Source organism: Saccopteryx bilineata, chromosome 3, assembly GCF_036850765.1.
Source record: "Saccopteryx bilineata isolate mSacBil1 chromosome 3, mSacBil1_pri_phased_curated, whole genome shotgun sequence".
NCBI lineage: Eukaryota > Metazoa > Chordata > Mammalia > Chiroptera > Emballonuridae > Saccopteryx > Saccopteryx bilineata.
In genome coordinates, this window is record NC_089492.1 from 155,979,517 (window position 1) to 155,998,398 (window position 18,882).

The 18,882-nt window shown below is 42.1% G+C and overlaps 1 long non-coding RNA gene across 1 annotated transcript in view; it reads left to right on the forward strand.

Moving 5' to 3' along the window:
• Positions 1–15,129, forward strand: part of LOC136330699 (uncharacterized) — a 57,039-nt gene extending 41,910 nt beyond the window's left edge. Inside the window, exons 2-3 of the long non-coding RNA XR_010730362.1 lie at positions 11,717–11,898; positions 14,854–15,129. This is a non-coding gene — a long non-coding RNA (uncharacterized lncRNA). The remainder of the gene's footprint in view (positions 1–11,716; positions 11,899–14,853) is intronic.
• Positions 15,130–18,882: the final 3,753 nt, after the last annotated feature.

Below are 18,882 nucleotides of genomic sequence, written 5' to 3' on the forward strand. Positions count from 1 at the left end.
TTACAAAAGAAAGGATATCTGGAATGCAGACACATTCCATTGAGATAGCCATATTTTTCTTAGGAGGTGGATATTCACTATAATAATTAAGTTTCAGTGAGTAGTTACTATGTTCCAGGCAATAGACTAAAGAATTTTCTGTCATTATTCATGTGAAGAAAGTTACTGTTTTACATTTTACAGGTGAGGAAACTGACAAATCAAAGAATATGCCTAAATTTTCCACAAGCCCTTTATTGGCAGGTGGCGAAACCGGGTTGCCCAGGGACATCAGGCTGGTTCTGCCCCAGGCGTGGTGAGCTTTCTCTTACAAGAATCAGAGACAGGGGGATTTAAGGATGGTCTTCCAGCTCCTGGGGACATTTTCCTGCAAAACAACTATGCATGTTCAAGTAGGCTTTTCCATGGAAAAGCTAGCTTGGGTACATACTCGATTCAATTCCCAGTGTGCCTTCTCACAAAATTTCTTCCACAAGATTACAAAGGCTGGGAACCTAGCCCATTATTAATATTTTTTAAAAAAGTTAGTTTGGCTTCTTTCAGGGTCGTATCAGTTTCAAAGATCGCTGCCAGAGTGGGAGTGACTGAAGTAGAAATGGTCTGAATGCTGAATGTAGCCTCAGATCAGAAACTGTTCTTCAGAGTTGAAAAGTCGGTGGAATATTCATAGAAATGTAATATGAACACAGGATACCAAGTCAGTGTCAAAACTTTGTTCCCAACCATATATGCTATTTATAAACCTGGCTGGCTCCTCTGGAACCAGCTGGGGATAAGGTAAGAGGGCGGATGGGTGGATTACAGCACGCCCTGAGCCAGGGCCATGGGTCCTGTCTCCTCTCCCAAGAGAGGGAGGGTCTGTCTTCACAGAATTAGGGTTCTGGGAATGGGGAGAGGTATTGGGTCCCGCCTGTCCTTTTCGAATGGGGCCATCTCTGCCTCAATATGGAAACCTTTCCCTTGCATTACCACCTAAATTATGTGCCTGATTTTAAAGAGAAAATATGGAGGAATTACTATGAAAATCATTGTGCAGTGTTTTGCAAGTGCATAAGTGACACCATTTGCTTTTTCCTTGAAAGTCTTTTTTTTTTTTTTTTTTTTTTTGGTATTTTTCTGAAGTTGGAAATGGGGAGGCAGTCAGACAGACTCCCGCATGCGCCCGACCGGGATCCACCTGGCATGCCCACCAGGGGGCGATGCTCTGCCACAATCAGAGCATTCTAGCGCCTGAGGCAGAGGCCACAGAGCCATCCTCAGCACCCGGGCAAACTTTTGCTCCAATGGAGCCTTGGCTGTGGGAGGGGAAGAGAGAGACAGAGAGGAAGGAGAGGAGGAAGAGTGGAGAAGCAGATGGGCGCTTCTCCTATGTGCCCTGGCCAGGTATCAAACCCGGGACTCCTGCATGCCAGGCCGACGCTCTACCACTGAGCCAACCGGCCAGGGCCTCCTTGAAAGTCTTATGGTCAGGATATTGCTAAAGAAATCATGGTAGTATAGACCCTGATGTGTATCATCTTCAGAGGCTAAAATTATGTCTTAAAAGTAAACAATGGAGGGCCCTGGCCGGTTGGCTCAGTGGTAGAGCGTTGGCCTGGCGTGCAGGAGTCCCGGGTTCGATTCCCGGCCAGGGCACACAGGAGAGGTGCCCATCTGCTTCTCTACCCCTCCCCCTCTCCTTCCTCTCTGTCTCTCTCTTCCCCTCCCACAGCCGAGGCTCCATTGAAGCAAAGATGGCCCGGGCACTGGGGATGGCTCTGTGGCCTCTGCCTCAGGCGCTAGAATGGCTCTGGATGCAACAGAGCGATGCCCCAGAGGGGCAGAACATCGCCCCCTGGTGGGCATGCCAGGTGGATCCCGGTCGGGCGCATGTGGGAGTCTGTCTGACTGCCTCCCCGTTTCCAGCTTTGGAAAAATGAAAAAAAAAAGAGAGAGAGAGAAAAAAAAAAGTAAACAACGGGATCATCTACAGATGACCCAATTTTTTTTTCAAGAATTAACAAATCTCTTTCCTTTCCCCCCTAGGAACTCTACTCATCTGTAGTTAATCTAAGAATTAACATTTAGCAAATTACTGCTTTAATGCCTTAAATGAGGAACGTGCCTGGTGGCTCAGTTGATTGGAACCCTGTACTAATGAGGTCAGGAGTTCAGTTCCCAGGAGGACTGGTTCACTTCATCATGGTCCCCTGCCAAGCTCCAGTCAGGCCTCCAAATGAACACTGGTCACAAGTTGCCTTCTGGGAAAGAATCAACACAAATTCTTTATCATTTGTGGGGAAAAAACAAAAACAAAAAAGACAACTGAAAGCAGATGCTTTGAGTTAACTTTGACTATGACAGCGTTCCCATGGGATCACAAAATGGCACCATAGAGGCTATAAAGACTCCTTGCAGAGTGCCACACTGCTTGCAGGAAGAGCCCGGAAAAGCAGCTTTGGTGTGTGTGGGAGGTTCAAGTCCTGCAAGTGAAGGGGAGTGCTATCCAGGAAAATCAGGAGGCCGGATGCTTATTTAAGAGGCAGACTCAGAGGAACACTTTTGGGGAACTTTGTTGAATTTTCACTAATGATGTATGTATAAGATGGATCATTCTGGGCCTTTCAATTAACGTCTTTAGCCATGTGCACCATGGGATGACCCAGCTCTCCATAGCCAGGCCACACTAGCCATTTGTCTTAAGTTGGTAGGAGACACAGTAGCAATGAGCTTGAAGAGGATGAGTGAACCTCAGTCTATGCTTTCTCTCTACTGTCCATTCTTAGAAACCAGTTTTTCAGACTCAGGTGCAATTCCCAGGCCTAATCTCACCCAAGAATGACCAGATGCCTCAATATCTTCTGAGGACATTTCTTGGGTTCAGGGAAGAGTGATGTTTAATGGGCTCCAGCTGTGCTTGGTGGTCACTGCTGTTCAAACCAGCAACCCCCACTGGCTCTCTCCCATTAACCAAGAGTACCTTCTCCAGGGCAGAGGGCATCTCCTTTTTTTTCTTTTTTAAATTAAAAAAAATTTAGTCTCTGTATTCTTATCATATAGCAGAATGCTTTGCGTAGTGTAGGAGTTCACTAAATAGTTTTTGAAAGGATAAGTGAGTGGATGAAAGAATCCAATGTAGAACTGGTTCCATTGAGACAGGCAGTTTTTTTAATGTGATCATTTTCTTGTTTTTTCCTTCACAAAATTATACACGGTTATTGAAAATAATTTGGAAAATACAGGTGAGCAGAAATGAAGAAAATAAAGCACCCATAATGTCATCATTTGGAGATAATCTTTTGTGACATTTTGGGGTGTGTGATATTAGTATCGATAAGCATATCTGTAATATATATACGGGACTTAGTCAATATGTATTACTATGTAGTTGTTTTTACTTATATCAGAACATTTTACATCATATTACATATTCTTCCACATTATTATTTTACATTTTTTCAGAGCACTTTATTGCATAACTTCAACTTAATCTATCAAGTATTCTTGCAGCTTAAACTTTCTACCTAGCTTTTTTTTTTTTTTTTTTTACCTCCTTGGGACAAACTCCTACAGTAACAATGGCATGGCTGCACAGTGTTCTCATTCACTCTGTGTTGGCAAACTATTGTTCAGAGAAATGCCACCAATGTGAGCTCCTATTTGGAGAGGTCTCGTGTACAGCCCCTCTCCCTGCTGGACAGTCAGTATTATTATTCTTTTCATATTTGTTAATTCATAGGCAAAGAGTCTATCAGTATTCTTAGGCTTTGCATTTCTTTTATTAATAGTGAAACTGAATGTTTTCTTCATGTGACCATTTTAATGTTTTATTTACAAATTGCCTGTTGATGTCCCAAACTTATAGTTTGGGAACCAATATACTTACCTCTCTCTATTTCATAAAGTTGTTTTAAGAAGTAGCTGAAGTAATGTATTTGCATATGTTTGAAGCATACAAAACAATACAAAAATGCGTTGATGAAATTTTTGACCCAGTAAGGTGAGGGTCAGGAGGAGTAGTCACTTGCAGACAGATGGGGCTGGGTAGATGGCACCAGGCGAAGGCTTGGGCAAGCTTTGAAGAGGGGATGGGAGAAGTACCTGTCGAGAGAGGGGAAGAGGCCTTGGTTTAGAGATTTATTATTTTGAGAAGGTCACTGGAAATAACAAGGTCAGAAATAATGCAGGGGCTGTCAACTCAAAAGTTGAGCCAATTAGAAACAAAAGGAGGCAAGGGGGCCAGGGAGCAATGAGAAACCAGAGCCTGTGCTCAAGGTGGCCCAGGGTCTGGGAGTGGCGGTTGGGTAAGAGGGGGAAAGGCATCCGCTCAAATGTCCCCAAACCAAGCAACTGAGAATAGAACACACCAGCAGTGCCGCTTCTCTGAAGGCTCACCTGATTTCCAGTGTGACCAAGGCAGGTGTGTTTAAGAACAGAAAGTAGGATGGGTGCCACTGTACACAGATGTGGGCCTCTGGCTGCAGCATACCTGTGCTCTCCAGTATGTCCCTGGAGAAACCACACCTCAGAAAGTCAAGCAAAATATATAGCTAGGTGGTAAATAAAAGATTGTCCTAAAATTCCCCAGCATGTATATTGCCCCACTCATATAAAATTATACATAATATAACCATATATTAATATATGATTATATATATTGTACATATGTTCCAGTGCATAATTATAAGAGTAACATGAATATAGGCATGGTAATGAATGAGGTGAGACAGGGAGAAAGAATTATCTTTGCTTTTGTTTGCATTTTTAAGTGTTTCACTTGTTACAACTAGTATATATTACTTCTCTAATTTAAAAATGACCCAATAAGGAAACAAATTTTAAGACAAGAAGTAGCCCATGTGGTGAGTGTGGCACTGCTCCCCTTCCTGCAGCATGGTGCAGATTTCTTCAGCAATAGGAGCTGCAGTTTTGGGCTGCCCCTGGAGCCTGGGCTCACTCAGACAGAGGGGCCCTAAGAGCACGAGGGAATCTTTGGGTCTCCCTGGTCACAGAGCTTATCATCATCTCACACTTACATGGCAGGGTAGCTTTACCTCCTTGGCAGGCAAGGCCCTGCCCAACAGGTAAGACATTTCCCAGGCTAGCAGTAAAAACAGGTCTTCCTTCCGGATCAGGTGAACATCACCATCCTGCAAGAGGAGGTGTAGATTAATTGCAAGGGAAAGAATTTGAGCTTGGTGGGTGAGGAAAAATGAGAACGTTCCTCCTGCAGTTCAAGGGCTGCTAGTGCAGCGGATGCAGCGAAGGATTCAATTAAGTTTGGTGTTATTTTATATCAGGTAAAGCTGGATTGAGGCTGCGCTTTTCTCCTGCCCTGCATGTACTAGGCCCTGTTCTGGGGCTTGGAGACAAGATGCTCTCTGACTTTCTGGAGGCTACAGTTGAGTTGGGGAGAACAGTGCATGAAGGACCAAACAGGAAAAGTGTCACACATGGTGACAGGAAGATCAGGGCTGGGCTATTTTGAATGTAGAGGTAGTGGAAAGTGTCTCTATGAGAGAACACTTGAGCCAAATCAGAAATGAAGGGATGAGACCATCAGGTGAATATCCAACCACAGAAGGGAGACCCAAGAGGTGGGAATCCAGCTCCACATCTTTGAAGTGTGTCTGGAGAGCAGTGAAGATGGGGGAGGTGGTCAAGATAAGATCTAAGAGGCCAGCAGCTTCAGGTCATGCCTGGCCTCAGACTTGAGGAGTTTCATTTTATCCTAAGTGCAAAGGCCAGGGAAAGTGTGCTTAGAAATCCGCATAATATAGAACCTAAGCCTCAACTCAGTGTGTGTAAAGATATATTGACTAAGTGCAAACTGTATAGAACATTGATGTTCCATACTCGGAAAACATTTTACTTTATTTTTAAACTTTGGTTTTGACTTTCTATTGCATGAAACATCACTCCTATGTAGATTAGTTTTCTCAAAAGACAAATTCACAATGATGAGAATATAGTAACAAGTCTGATGTTGAGAAATGTGCTTGGGATTAAAGGAAATGTTAATGAGACACTGTCCCTGCAGCATGGGTTGTAGGAAGCACTTTTACAAATAGGGTCACATTCCTTTTGTAGTGTCACCCAGTATGCTAGGCTGAGCAGGCTGTATTCCTGCTGTCTCCATGCTGCAGATAAGAAAACACCCTTTGAGAAGGGGAAAAGAAGTTGGCATCCTTGTGAGAAGTTCCAGGAATAGTGTCTCTGTTCTAGTGAACTTACAGTGAATCCACGGCAAATGATAGCCACAACAGGCACAGATTGCTGCTGGGCTCTCTCTGGTGACCTCAGGAGTCCGTGGGAAAAGGAAGGAGCTTATGGGTGGTCATGGCTGACTCCCATTACAAGTGTGGGGCAGCTGGGGCTTCTGGCCAGTACTTATTCACCAGGTAGATAGGGAGTAGACCCCCTAATCTCACTCTGTGGCCACTGAATAGCCACATCATACACCTTATCATGGCTCCCAAATCTTGAGGAACCCAAACTGATGAGCGGAAGGGCCAACTTTCTCCTCCCATTCCAACCATTAATAATATGGAGCTGTGATATTTTTGCATGTGTCACCTCTCTCTGGATGAGCATTAGGGTCCTTTGTCATACTAGAGTCCTTGCCTATTTTCTTTCTCATTCTTGAACTTGTGTGCAAGGGAGTGTACTGTGATCACTAGAATCCCCTTTGTTGACTGAGGTTCAGAGAGGTATGCCAGCATTTTGGGACACATACATATGGCATTCAGACTTGCAACTGTAGATCCCAAGCTGCCTTAGATTCTGTGTTTCCTCACAGAGTCACACTGGGAACTTTGGGACAAAACGATTCTTTTGCAACTTAATCATCAGTATGTGAAATACTGTATTTCCTCTCTGAGGCTGAATTGAAGGAACCCATAATATTTGAGTTCTAGCTCTTCTGAGAAGTGGTAGCTGATGCCAGACATGAACTTGACACTTGAAATTGGCTGACACTTGGGAGTTAGCGTGAGGTAGAGAGACTAACACAGGCTTTAGTGTTGGGTAGATGTGGGTTCCTGATCAGCTCTGCACTTATTGTTGCGGGACTTTGGAACAGACAATTTGTATGATCTCTGTAAGGCCCGTTTCTCCATACGTAAGTAGGGGTAGTTCAGTCTGCCTCGTGATACACTGGTGAGGATTAAAAGAGGAGAATTCAAGTATCTGGTACACAAGAAGACACTCAAGAAACATTAGTTTCTGTGATTCTTTACACTCATAATTTAATGGAGTCTTCCAAAATGAGGATGTCCTTTAGAGTAGAATCCTACTCACTTTTTGTTGATGGGGCATCCAAAAGGATGTTAGATTCCTTTGTTTGGTTTGTGGTAAGTTGACTTTGCACTTTAAAAGGGGGGGGGAAAAGGAAACCTGTAGGAGCTCAAACAATGAACCTTCTTAAAGCTTGCATTGGACTCCAGTTTCAAAGAATATTCTTATTAACATACTTTCTTATAAATGGAACAAGGCTCATCAAATATTTATAAGTAGTAGCCTGAGAAGCCAGTGCAGCACTTGGCAAGCCTGAGGACATTTCCCACATGCGCTGTGGGATGGCATAGGCAGGGGAGACCGTTTAATTTTGTGACATGGTTTGGGGGCTCCAGCATGAGCTAGTCTTGGCATGGTTTCTCCCAGCTCTGGGCCTGTTTTGGAGCCTTTCAGGGCTCCCACACAGCCTGTCTTTGCAGGCGACTCTCCTTGAAGTCCACAGGAGCTCTTTGAATGGAAAATATTCACAATGGGGTGTTGATGCAAATAAGAATCAGGCCTGATGTCCGCAGTGCTGGCATAGTGATGCTTCTCACCCCAAATATCAGCACTTTAGTCCAGAAACTGTTTTTATTAAGGACCCCCCTAAAAAAAACCCTGCAATCTACCACCCAAGCTCCACCACCCATTTACTCAGGAAATGATGGACCTGCTAATTACCTGGAAGTTTAATTAAGCAACAGATGTAGACAGTGCAGAGCTGTTTTTACTTTAAACAATAAAATAAACATTCTCAATTCCAGGGCAACTAGCTAAAGAAAAGAAACAAACATTACTATCTTTTGAAATATCACTCACTGAGAGTGATAATTTTGAAAAGTATCTCTATTAGAGATAGAAATATTTTGTTTTGGTTGGAAATGCCATCACTGATGGAGTACAAAGCTGCAAATTATAGACAGGTTAAGTAAATTCAATCAGTCACTTTTTTTTTCCTTTTTTCCAGTGGCTTTAAAAGTTAAAGTAATTTGGGAAGAAAATACTCAGTTTGAATTGGTTTGTAATATCTGTTAATGATCTTAAAAAAAATCCACTTATTCACAACTCTGTCCCTGAGGGAGTTCCAGTGTGCTATCAGAAAATTTTTAAAGTCTGAAATGTCATTAGCTAGGGATTTCTTTGAAGTAAAAAGCCCTGAAAAATAAATTATATAAGATATATAAGTGCACAGGACAATCACTTTGATGAATACTCTCTAGGTTTTTTATACCTACAAATACACCGATTGAAATCCAAGCTGCTGAGTGGTGACACTGTCTTGTGTCCCCTCAGTGTAGGCATACCTGCTCTGTTTATTTCACACATATACTGAGACCACCTATCTATCTACAGATTATTGATGCAGAAGCAGTAATGTGAGGAACAGTTTTGTTGATATTCATTGTGTTTATATTTTGAAAACACACGGTTTTGCCAAAATACAGACCTACAGGTGCTATCACCCAGGATGAACACAATAGCCTTCTTCAGTGCGGCCACCTGGGTCCCAGAGCCAGGAGCTCGCAACGGAGGTGCAAATACTAGAAGCCACTCAGCTGGTTCAATATTAGGTAACAGAGCTGTGAAACACTACACCAAAGGGAAACTTTTCTTCCTGACCCCAGCTGGCTCTCAGTTTTTGCCTGGAAGCAGGGGAGTCTTTGTAATACAATATTAGTCAGTGTAACTGCAGATTCTGGTTTGGCTGCTATAAATAGCTTTTTATTTAATTTAATTTTAATTAATTAGTTTTTTTTGTTTTTGTTTTTTTAAGAAAGGAGTTGGTTTACTAAACCCTTGGCTACAAGTTAAATTATACATTTATAATTTTATAAGACAGCATTTCCTTGTAGCCAGTCTTATTTTGTTATCTTTTAATCCCTTTTTATATAATAAGGTTAGATCCTTCATTGTCATTATTTCACACATTGGGCATTTAACTTTTCTTTTTTTTCTCTTCATACAATAGTCACTTCTTAGCTAAACTGCAGAAGGTTCCAGTTATCTTTATTTTCACCCAAAGGAAGGGCGTACTCTTCTTAGTCCATCTAACTATCACCCTGTGTGTTTCTTCCTCTTTCCTGCTCTCAGGGAGCAAATGGAGCACTGACTGATTTTATTAAGGATATTCTACAATATCTTCTTTGTGAGCTCCTCCATTTACTTCACCTGAGAAATAGAAATTCCACATTTGAAACCTGTTTTCAAGCTTTTTTGGGGTCCCACAAATTGGAGGTGGCAAGAAACAGAAGCAGAAAACCTGATGTCTTACCCCAAAGTGAGCACATACTAGAACCATGCCCAGGACAAGAAAGAGAATGTGACAGTATTTCCTATGGCACCTATAATAGGAGCTCCCCACTTCGAGAGAACCACTGTCCTGATTTCTGACACCACATATTTATTTTGTTTTTGAACTTCATGTAAATGAAATCATAAGATAGGTGTTCTTTTGTTTGGTTTAAATCTGTCAAAATTATGTTTGGGAGTTGTACCCATATTGGTGGGTGTAATTATAGTATCTTTTTCTTGTTATATTTCCCTCCACTGTATCAGTAATACATGGCAGTTTGTTTATTTTACCCTTGATGAACATTTGGGTTGTTTTCAGTTTTAGGCTGTTTCAGAGTGCTCCTGTAAACTTTCTGTGCACATCTTTGGTAGGTGTGTGCATACATTTCTGTTGGATATGTTGACTCCAGGGAACTTACCATGTTGTATTACATGACTATGCTCAGCTTTAATAGTGTAAAACAGTTTTTCAAAGACGTATCAATTTCCACTCCCACCAGCAGTGAGTGCAACTTAGCTGTTCTATATATCCTTGTTAGCATTTAGTGTAGTTCTCAGTCATTTAAGTCATTCTGGTGATATGTAGTTGAATCTCATTGTGGTTTTAATTTGATTTCCCAGATTATTAGTAAATTGAGCATCTTTTCATACTGGCCATTTAGCTAGTCTTTGAATGGGCTTTTCAAGAGTCTTATTAATTTTTCTACTGTATTGTTCATCTTACTGAGTTTTAAGAGATATTTACATAATATGGATATGATCCTTCTTTTGGATATATGTATTGCAAATATCATATATCACTGTTAGCTTTACTTTTCACTGTCTTAAACAGACTTTAGTGCTGTTTAAGAGAACTTTGCTTACTTCAAGGCTATGGAAATGTCCTTTTATATTATCTTTTGGAAATTTGTCATTTCTTTTTTTCATTTACATCTATAGATTACATTTTTTTTTAAACAGGGACAGAGAGAGAGTCAGAGAGAGGGATAGATAGGGACAGACAGACAGTAACAGAAAGAGATGAGAAGCATCAACCATCAGTTTTTTGTTGCGACACCTTAGTTATTCATTGATTGCTTTCTCATATGTGCCTTGACCGTGGGCCTTCAGCAGACAAGTAACCCCTTGCTTGAGCCAGCGACCTTGGGTCCAAGCTGGTGAGCTTTTTGCTCAAGCCAGATGAGCCTGCGTTCAAGCTGGCAACCTTGGGGTTTCGAACCTGGGTCCTTGGCATCCCTGTCCACGCTCTATCCACTGCGCCACCACCTGGTCAAGCTATAGATTACATTTTATTTACTTATAGATTATATCTATAATCCAATGGTTTTGATTTTGTATATGATGTGAAGTTGGGATCAAGTTTGTTTTTGATCCTCCAAGATATCCACTTACCCCCCACCCTTAGTGGAAAAGACTTCCTTTCCCCATTGTTCTGAAGTAACACTTTTGTTCTAAATTAAGTACTCACTTATTTACAGAATGATCATATAACTTTTTTCCTTTATTCTGTTAGTGTGCTGAATTACTCAATAGGTTTCTGAATTTCAAACCATTCTTGCATTTCTGGGCTAAACCCAACTTTTTTGTGATATATTATTTACTTTATGTATTGCTGAATGTTTTGATAATTTTTATAACACTGTGTATGAATGAAATTTACCTTTAATTTTCCCTTGGTGTAATGTCCTTGTCAGGTGCGTTATGAAGGTTTAGCTGGCTCATAACATAAGTATTCTTTACATTGTTTAAAGCACAAAAACAAAAATGAGTTGAATCTAAAAATAGTAATTAAAAATATATATATATAGTTTGTCTTATGTATACTAGTCAGGGTTCTCCAGAGAAATAGAACCAGTAAGATAGACATGAATGTCTATGAGAGGAGATGTATTGCAGGAACTGGTTAGCACAGAGGTAGAGAGGAAGTCCTCAATCTGCTGTCTGCAAGCTGGAGAACCAGAAAAGCTGATGTGTAACTATCTCCAAGTCTGGAGGCCTGAGAATAGTTGGGTGGAGGCTGGTGGGTGGGTGGGATAGTATAAGTCCTATTTGGACTCTGAAGGCTCAAGGACCAGAATATTTAATGTTCAAGGGCAGGAGAAAATGCTTATCTAGCTTACTAAGCAAAGGGAGAAAATCCACACATACTTAGCTTTTTTCTTCCTTTCAGGCCTTCAGTGGATGGCAGGATACCCACCCCATTGGGGAGGGCCATCTCCTTCACTTGGTCCACCAATTCAAATGCTAATCTCCTCCTGAAACACTCCTGGACACATCCCAAAATAACATTTTTACCTGCTCCTCTGGGATCACTGTGCACTGTCAAGTTGACACAGAAAATTACCCATACCAGTAAGTATCACAATTTTCTTTCATTCTGCGCTTCCATATATTGTAACTGAGATGGTGGGTTGTGCATGGGCAAGTATTACAAGTTTGACTCTTTCCCAGGAGTTTTCACATGGCACACAATACTCTGCTTGTGCGCTCAAAGCTGAATTTTTTACTGCACCTCAATCATAGAATGCATTATCGAGGACCATCCTGGGTTTAGAGGAGAACCTATAAGAAGGGAAGCTTTTTGGACATTTGACAAGCATTCAGTTAAAACACCTCCTCCCCACTAAGAATCTTCAAGGCCAATCTCATTTCCTACTTTTGACCCCTTTAATCACTGTTTCAGAGAGATTTCTAAAATCTCCTTCAATACTATATATGTTCTCATAGCTTGTCCCATCTCTCCATTCCTACTTGCTCTTGTCCCAGTTCAAGTCCTTATCACCTCTTGCCTGGGTTATGGCATTTGTGGCACATCTAGTCTTTATTTCATCTTCTTATCAGCCACCCAAGAGCTCACAATAGAAAACTGGCCACGTTAGTCCCTTGTTGAAAATTGCTTGGTGGCTCTCCATGGCTATAAAGATGAAATCAAAGCTCATCTACATGACACATGTGTTTTCCTGGGTTTGGGCTCTTGCTTCCTGCTCCAGCCTGCTCTTTGTAACCCACTTGAACCTTGGGCTTCATCATCCAGAAGCTCTATCTACTTGCAGTTCTCTATATCGCCTGGGATTCTTGTGAACCAGCTTTTGCATAGGCTACTTTGTCTCCCTGGAATAGACTGTCTATGTCTTCCCCTTGGCTAACCCATTCCTCAACCATAGGCTCAAGCCAGTCGCCTGGGCTGTCTGTCCTTTCTGTCTCTGTGATTAGACTGTGAACTCTTTACAGGTAGGGTCTAGGTCAGGGGTCCCCAAACTTTTTTTTTTTTCTTTATTTCATTTTTCTTTTTTTTTTTTTTTAGATTTTTTTTATTTATTCATTTTTATTAGAGAGAAAGGGAGAGAGAGAGGGAGAGATAGAGAGAGAACAGGGGGAGGAGCAGGAAGCATCAACTCCCATATGTGCCTTGACCAGGCAAGCCCAGGGTTTTGAACCGGCGACCTCAGCATTCCAGGCCGACGCTTTATCCACTGCGCCACCACAGGTCAGGCCTATTTCATTTTTCTGAAGCTGGAAACAGGGAGAGACAGTCAGACAGACTCCCGCATGCGCCCGACCGGGATCCACCCGGCACGCCCACCAGGGGCGACGCTCTGCCCACCAGGGGGCGATGCTCTGCCCATCCTGGGCGTCGCCATGTTGCGACCAGAGCCACTCTAGCGCCTGAGGCAGAGGCCACAGAGCCATCCCCAGTGCCCGGGCCATCTTTGCTCCAATGGAGCCTTGGCTGCGGGAGGGGAAGAGAGAGACAGAGAGGAAAGCGCGGCGGAGGGGTGGAGAAGCAAATGGGCACTTCTCCTGTGTGCCCTGGCCAGGAATCGAACCCGGGTCCTCCGCACGCTAGGCCGACGCTCTACCGCTGAGCCAACCGGCCAGGGGGTCCCCAAACTTTTTACACAGGGGGCCAGTTCACTGTTCCTCAGACCGTTGGAGGGCCGGACTATGCACATATCTTATTTTAAAGTAAAAAAACAAAACGGGAACAAATACAATATTTAAAATAAAGAACAAGTAAATTTAAATCAACAAACTGACCAGTATTTCAAGGGGAATTATGCTCCTCTCACTGACCACCAATGAAAGAGGTGCCCCTTCTGGAAGTCCAGCGGGGGCCGGATAAATGGCCTCAGGGGGCCGCATGTGGCCCGGGGGCCGTAGTTTGGGGATCCCTGGTCTAGGTCTTAGTCATCTATGGATGTCCATAACTTGCTGTATGCTGCAAGATAACAGATACCCAAAAAGTATTTACAGATTTAAATAGAAGGAACAACAATGTCTAGTTGACTAGTTTGAAATTCATTTTGTCTTTTTTTGAAAGCCTGAGATGAAATAAAATGGCCCAATGTCATACATGACTGGAAGGGAAGCAGGAAGGCAAAGGCTGTGGACAGTTGGCAGATACAATCTCTTCCTGTAGACTAAATTCAGTTTAAATGATTAAAACTCTCTTATGGTGGAATTGCTTTTTGTAGACTGGATGCGTAACAAGGCTTTCTATAAAGATAGACGTTTGCATAAAAACAAATTTAAGCAATTTACTGTAAGAATTTAAATGAAAAAAATCCATTTAAAAGGAAAATTGATTAATATCCTTCTTCTTTTTTTTTATTATTAATAAATGAGTGTACACCAAAACTCTCTAAGAAATTGTGTGGGAGATTCACAAGGATCATTAAAGTCTCAACTAAACATTCACTTTCACATTGTAAAATTGGCTGTACCCTCAAAACAGCATCACATAAACATGGATTTTCTGGGGCTCTTCTATATGAATGAGTTTTAGTTGCACAGTGGTACCATTCATTTTATTTGGCCCATTTATTGCAAGTACATTCTAAATTTGGCCTTAATTATTTTTCCTTTCATAAAAATATTTTGTGGGAGCTTTCTAAGCCCTATTTCCTTCTTGCCCCTTAAAAACAGAATCCAAGGGCATTATTTTTCTTCTCTTCTAATTAAAATAATTGCTTAGTTCCTTTTAACTAGATTCATTCAGTTATTAGCCTAATACATGGATGGGTGCCATGAGGTGCTTGAGAAACAAAACAAAAAGTGATAGTGCAGATTCCCATGAAAAGGCTCTGTGGTAGCCAGTGGCACCACTTCCCTTCAGTGGTGTTCTATAAAGGCCTTCAGGAACCTGGCCTCAGATCCTTACCAAAGACTATATGTGAAAGAGCAGCTCTAGCTGCCTTATTAGGTATACAGAAAACTCCGTGCAATTTGAAGAGGGCCCTTGATCAGCTGGGTCTGGCATAAAGACTGGGGTCTGGCTCTAATCTCTGCTTCTGCTTTGCTTTTCAGAGTGACTGCAGTTGAAGGCTGAATGCTCCATGTCCCCTTTGCCAGTCGCTCTTTATCTGAGGACAGAGGAGGAAGAGGGATAAGAGTGCCTGGATAGATGTGTTAATTAAGAGTTGTCAGGACCATGCTTCTAAAAGAACGTGTGAAAACAATGTTTTTGACATCAAGACTTCTCTCAGAGTTGTTATAGTTCCAGGGTTTGGTAAACGAAGGCCCACAGGCTAATCTGACCTGTTGCCTGCTTTTGTAAATAAAGGTTTATTGGTACAGAGCCACACCCATTTGTTTCTGTATTTTCTACTTTGGCTTTTGTTCTTCACCATGGAGCAATAGTGACAGAGAGAGACCATGTGGCTTACAGAGCCGAAAAGATTTACTATCTGGAACTTTACAGAAAATGTTTGCTGACTCCTGAAGTCCGCTGAGTATCATTAAATACCCACTCCATGCTGAGAAATATTTTTGTAGGAATTGTCATAGTGACCCTCATTGGTGTTTGTTATGGGTGTTCAGTATCATGTACAGGTAGCAGGAACTGAGAAGGACTGGGGCAAGTAAGAAGGAAATGGAGCAAGAAGTCGTGGTTTGAAAAAGATTCTGCCACTGTCTCAGTGGCAAATAACTGATCATACCTGGCCTCTTCCTTTGTCTGCTGCCTGGAGGAGAAGGTGTGTACATGGCTGAAACTTCTGCTTGAAAGTGCACCTTTATTAGCTATTCAAGAGCTTGTGTGGTCAACATTGTGAACTTCTGCTTCAAAGCCAAAAGATGGGTACCTTTTGCCACCAATCAGTGGTCAGGAAGGTCAAGTATGAGAATGTAAACCCAAGGGCTTTCTAAACCATAAGGTGTTATCTTGTGGCATAGATACTATCTATAAAAAACAGTAGAATAAGTGTTATTTCTACTTGACCTGTGAAAAATGAGACTCAGGTAGCCTACCTGAGATCACATAAAAGTCAGCAGAAGAGGTGAAAGGCAGGTCTCCTGGTTTTAAGTCACTGCATGTCCAGTACATGGCATGCTTCTCTACATCATGCTTCTTTCCATGGTTTTGGAAATGCTCAGTTTTCTTAATTTCTTCATTCACTCACTATTCAACATTGTTTAAGAGTCTGCTATGAACTGGAAAAAGAGCTGAAATTTCCAGAAATACTGATAACTCCATAAAGAAAAGTTGGAAGACTTTTAGAACAATTTTGTTCTTGGGTCCCTCTGGCTGTAATCCCCCAGAAGTATATATTATAGATTTTCCTCTTGCTTGCCCGTACGCTCCTCAGGGAGTTGGCTCTTAGTGGTGATATGAAAAAAAGAGGAAGTAGGTGGGGATGCAAAAGGGACAGCGATCCTACCACTCAACGAAATGTTGTCTGACACATTGTTTTATGGAGTGTGTGTGTGCGTGCAGCCATTTGTGTGTGTACAGACCATGAGAGGAAAGAAGAGAGATACTGAAATGTTGATGGCAGATTGTACCAGCAACTGAAGAATGAAGACGGTCTAGGTTTGGGAGACTGGAAAGGTAAGATTTTGTACATAAAGTCCAAGGGAACTCTTTCAGAGAAATTTTCAGATATGAATTATTCAATGAAATGAAGCCAGGTATGAACTTACTTTACTATACTGTTAAATACAATCTTCATTCAGGTTGTACTTATTGAATGGTCTGTCTTGTAATTTTAAAAATCATAATTATCAAATATGCATGGAGGAATTAGCTTCCACCAAACTATTGAATTTGCCTTCTCATGGTAGGAAAGCTGAAATCCTTAAGTTTATGATTGTTTTTGGTACTTGCCCTTTTAACAGGGAAGTTCACCAAAATTTTCTTATATTCAATGTTATTGACTACTAGTTCCCTTGAGGTTTATCTGTGAACCTAAAAGTCATCTGATTTTCTGAAATAAAAAGGCCAATGAAGTTGTGGCATGGAAAACAAACTAACAACTTCCACAATTTTCAATTTAACAGTTTTCACCTGCAAAGACCTCTGAGCGATTACAGTAAAAGTCTTGCTTTATTCCCCCCCCCACCACCCCCCATAAATTAGACACAGCCCTGCTGCCTGAATTTGGAGGTGGTGTTATCTGATTCTGCAATTTATCCACAAAGCTGTGTGATCGCTCAGATATTCTCAGAACCTAGATGCTGCTGTTTTTAGAAATGTCATTTGTCACAGCTCACAAAAAGTAAATTCATGGGAGGACTTAGCACGGATGCAGATAACACTTTTCATCTGTGAGAACTTTGTAAGCACTAACTAGTTTATTTAACTTTCTTGTAATAGAGTGCATATTTTTCCATTAGCTATGGGAAAATCCTTCTTTTACTAATTCCAATCTTTTAGCAGGTATTCTACTGAGAAAAATGTCACCATGCTGCAAATGTTTTGTAGAGGGGAAATACATTTTTCCACTTCCGTGTCAAGTTCCACTGAAAGAGAGGACCTCCATTTCCTCCATGCATAAGCCTATTTTTAAGTGATTAAGCAGTGCTTGGAAGAAAGACCAAATCTCTTTGAAAACTATGGGAACTGTTATTGTAATGCTCCTCCCATTACTGTGTGCTGAGCTCTTAATAGTTTACATATACTACTTGGGGTTTCCCAGAAAGGTGAACAAGCGTGAGGAAAACCTCATGCTGTCTCTTTAGTGGAGAGTTCATTCCAAGAGTGGGGAGAGTTTGGAGGAACAGTGTGGAGGCTGAAGCGCAAGGAGCAAATGCAGGGTGTGTTCCTGATGTGGTCCCAACTTGGCATGGAGTGGAGCTGGTTGTTCAGTCTTCTGTACCGTGGGTGGCTGAATATCGGCCTGCAAAGCAATGTCTGTGTCTTCATTCCCTGAACCTTATATGAACGCTATCTTATATGCCCAAATTTTTGCAGATGCGATTAGGGTTTTGAGATGGAGGGATTACCTTGTATTATCTGGGTAGGTCCTCAACCCAAAGTACGTCTTTATAAAGAAGAGGCAGAGGCAGAGGCATATTTGACACCAAGAGGAGGGGTCAGTGTGACTATGGAGTGATGTGGTCACAGTCAAGGAATGCCATCAGTCACCAGAAGCTGCTTGGGGTGAAGCAGGAACCTAGAGCCTTTGGAGGGAGCTCGGCCCAGATGACACCTTGATGTGAACCTGTGTCATTGATTGCAGACTTCTTGCCTCCAGAACTGGAGTTCTGTCTATGTTTTAAGCTCCCACATTTGTGGCAGTTTGTTACAGTAGCCACAAGAAACTAATACAAGAACCATCTTCTCACCTGACCAGGCAGTGGTGCAGTGGGTAGAGTGTTGGACTGGGATGCAGAGGACCCCGATTCCAAACCCTGAGGTTGCCAGCTTGAGCATGGGATCATAGACATGACTGCATGATCGCTGACTTGAGCCCAAGGGCTGTTGGTGTGAAGCCCAAGGTCGCTAGCTTGAGCCCAAGGTTGCTGGCTTGAGCAAGAGGTCACTTGCTCTGTTTTAGGCCCCTGGTCAAGGCACATATGAGAACGCAATCAATGATCAATATGGAGCTGCAATGAAAAATTGATGCTTCTCATCTCTCTCCCTTCCTGTCTGTCTGTCCCTATCTGTCCCTCTTTCTGTCTCTCTCTGTCTGTCAAAAAAAACAAGAAACAAACCCAAAACACAAAAAAAGAACCATCTTCATCTTCTCAGAACATCAGCTATTAGGTCTCAGGATAGAATGATTGGTGGAGGAAGAAGGAAGGAAAAGTGCATTTGCCAGTTCCAAACTCTGATTAGTCAAGAGTGTTTCTGATGGGATACCAGGACCTCTTTACTTCCCCTCTAGCCCCTGACTGAGCATGGGTGAGCCCTGAGTTTTGCTGGAGTGTCTAATGTTTCAGGGGTAACAAGAAGCCCCAGTGTGGAAGGGCAGAGGTTCCATTGGTTATGCCTTGTGAGTCTGTTGTACAGAAACTGGGGTGAAACAAGAAGGTGACAGTCCAGAACAGTATGTCTAGTCACCTCCTGTGGGGTGGCATTATCTCCTCAGTCTCCCTCACAGCTCACAGGCAGGT